We start from the raw sequence: 2,500 nt of genomic DNA on the forward strand, positions 1-2,500 counted from the left end.
GCAACACCGTGCCACACCACGACACAAGTGTTCCAGGTTAACCGAGGCGCGCACCGGCGCCCACCCCATTCATTCAACTCGCTCGAGTCCCGCGGAGAAGCTTTACCTCGCGCACACGAGTGTCCAAAAAAAAAAATAAAGTTCGGAGTTTGGGTTCGGAAATTTTATGGGAGCTTCCTAGAAGCCTAAGAAGTGTTTTGCTCGAGACGGATTTCGATTCGGTGGTACCCCGAGTTAATTTTGCCCATTATGACTCCGCGCCCGCACGCTCAAGCACCCCGACGTGCACACCGGCGCGCACGTGGGCACCGTATGCTAAAAAATGAAGTTCGGAGTTTGGGTTCGGAAATTTTATGGGAGCTTCCTAGAAGCCTAAGAAGTGTTTTGCTCGAGACGGATTTCGATTTGGAGGTCCCCCGAGTTAATTTTGCCCATTACGACTCCTCGCCCGCACGCTCGTGCACCCCGGCGTGCACGTGGGCATTGTATGCTAAAAAATGAAGTGTGGAGTTTGGGTTCGGAAATTTTATGGGAGCTTCCTAGAAGCCTAAGAAATGCTTTGCTCGAGACGGATTTTGATTTGGAGGTCCCACGAGTTAGTTTTGGCCCATTATGACTCCTCGCCCGCACGCTCAAGCACCCCGGCGTGCACGTGGGCATCGTATGCTAAAAAATGAAGTTTGGAGTTTGGGTTTGAAAATTTTATGGGAGCTTCCTAGAAGACTAAGAAATGCTTTGCTCGAGACGGATTTCGATTTGGAGGTCCCCCGAGTTAATTTTGCCCATTATGACTCCTCGCCCGCACGCTCGTGCACCCCGGCGTGCACGTGGGCATCGTTGGCTAAAAAATGAAGTTTGGAGTTTGGGTTTGAAAATTTTATGGGAGCTTCCTAGAAGCCTAAGAAGTGCTTTGCTCGAGACGGATTTCGATTTGGAGGTCCCCCGAGTTAATTTTGCCCATTATGACTCCTCGCCCGCACGCTTAAGCACCCCCGCGTGCACGTGGGCATTGTGTGCTAAAAAATGAAGTTTGGAGTTTGGGTTTGAAAATTTTATAGGAGCTTCCTAGAAGCCTAAGAAATGCTTTGCTCGAGACGGATTTCGATTTGGAGGTCCCCCGAGTTAAGTTTGCCCTTTATGACTCCTCGCCCGCATGCTCGTGCACACCGGCGTGCACGTGGGCATCGTATGCTAAAAAATGAAGTTTGGAGTTTGGGTTTGAAAATTTTACGGGAACTTCCTAGAAGCCTAAGAAATGCTTTGCTCGAGACGGATTTCGATTTGGAGGTCCGCCGTGTTAATTTTGCCAATTACGGCTCCTCGCCCGCACGCTCGTGCACCCCGACGTGCACACCGGCGCGCACGTGGGCATCGTATGCTAAAAAATGAAGTTTGGAGTTTGGGTTTGAAAATTTTACGGGAACTTCCTAGAAGCCTAAGAAATGCTTTGCTCGAGACGGATTTCGATTTGGAGGTCCCCCGAGTTAATTTTGCCCATTACGACTCCTCGCCCGCACGCTCGTGCACCCCGGCGTGCACGTGGGCATAGTATGCTAAAAAATGAAGTTTGGAGTTTGGGTTCGGAAATTTTATGGGAGCTTCCTAGAAGCCTAAGAACTGCTTTGCTCGAGACGGATTTTGATTTGGAGATCCCCCGAGTTAGTTTTGCCCATTATGACTCCTCCCCCGCACGCTCAAGCACCCCCGCGTGCACGGGGGCATCGTATGCTAAAAAATGAAGTTTGGAGTTTGGGTTTGGAAATTTTATGGGAGCTTCCTAGAAGCCTAAGAAGTGCTTTGCTCGAGACGGATTTCGATTTGGAGGTCCCCCGAGTTAATTTTGCCCATTATGACTCCTCGCCCGCACGCTTAAGCACCCCCGCGTGCACGTGGGCATTGTGTGCTAAAAAATGAAGTTTGGAGTTTGGGTTTGAAAATTTTACGGGAACTTCCTAGAAGCCTAAGAAATGCTTTGCTCGAGACGGATTTCGATTTGGAGGTCCCCCGAGTTAATTTTGCCCATTACGACTCCTCGCCCGCACGCTCGTGCACCCCGGCGTGCACGTGGGCATCGTATGCTAAAAAATGAAGTTTGGAGTTTGGGTTTGAAAATTTTATGGGAGCTTCCTAGAAGCTTAAGAAGTGTTTTGCTCGAGACGGATTTCGATTTGGAGGTCCCCCGAGTCAATGTTGCCCATTATGGCTCCTCTCCCGCATGCTCAAGCACCCCTGCGTGCACGTGGGCATTGTATGCTAAAAAATAAAGTTTGGAGTTTGGGTTTGGAAGTTTTATGGGAGCTTCCTTGAAGCTTAAGAAGTGTTTTGCTCGAGACGGATTTCGATTTGGAGGTCCCCCGAGTCAATGTTGCCCATTATGGCTCCTCGCCCGCACGCTCAAGCACCCCGGCGTGCACGTGGGCATTGTATGCTAAAAAATAAAGTTTGGAGTTTGGGTTTGGAAGTTTTATGGGAGCTTCCTAGAAGCTTAAGAAGTGTTTTG

This window comes from Cornus florida, unplaced genomic scaffold (genome assembly GCF_030987335.1).
Source record: "Cornus florida cultivar Cherokee Brave unplaced genomic scaffold, ASM3098733v1 CherokeeBrave_3.0.0_Hap2_scaffold_111, whole genome shotgun sequence".
Classification (NCBI taxonomy): Eukaryota; Viridiplantae; Streptophyta; class Magnoliopsida; order Cornales; family Cornaceae; genus Cornus; species Cornus florida.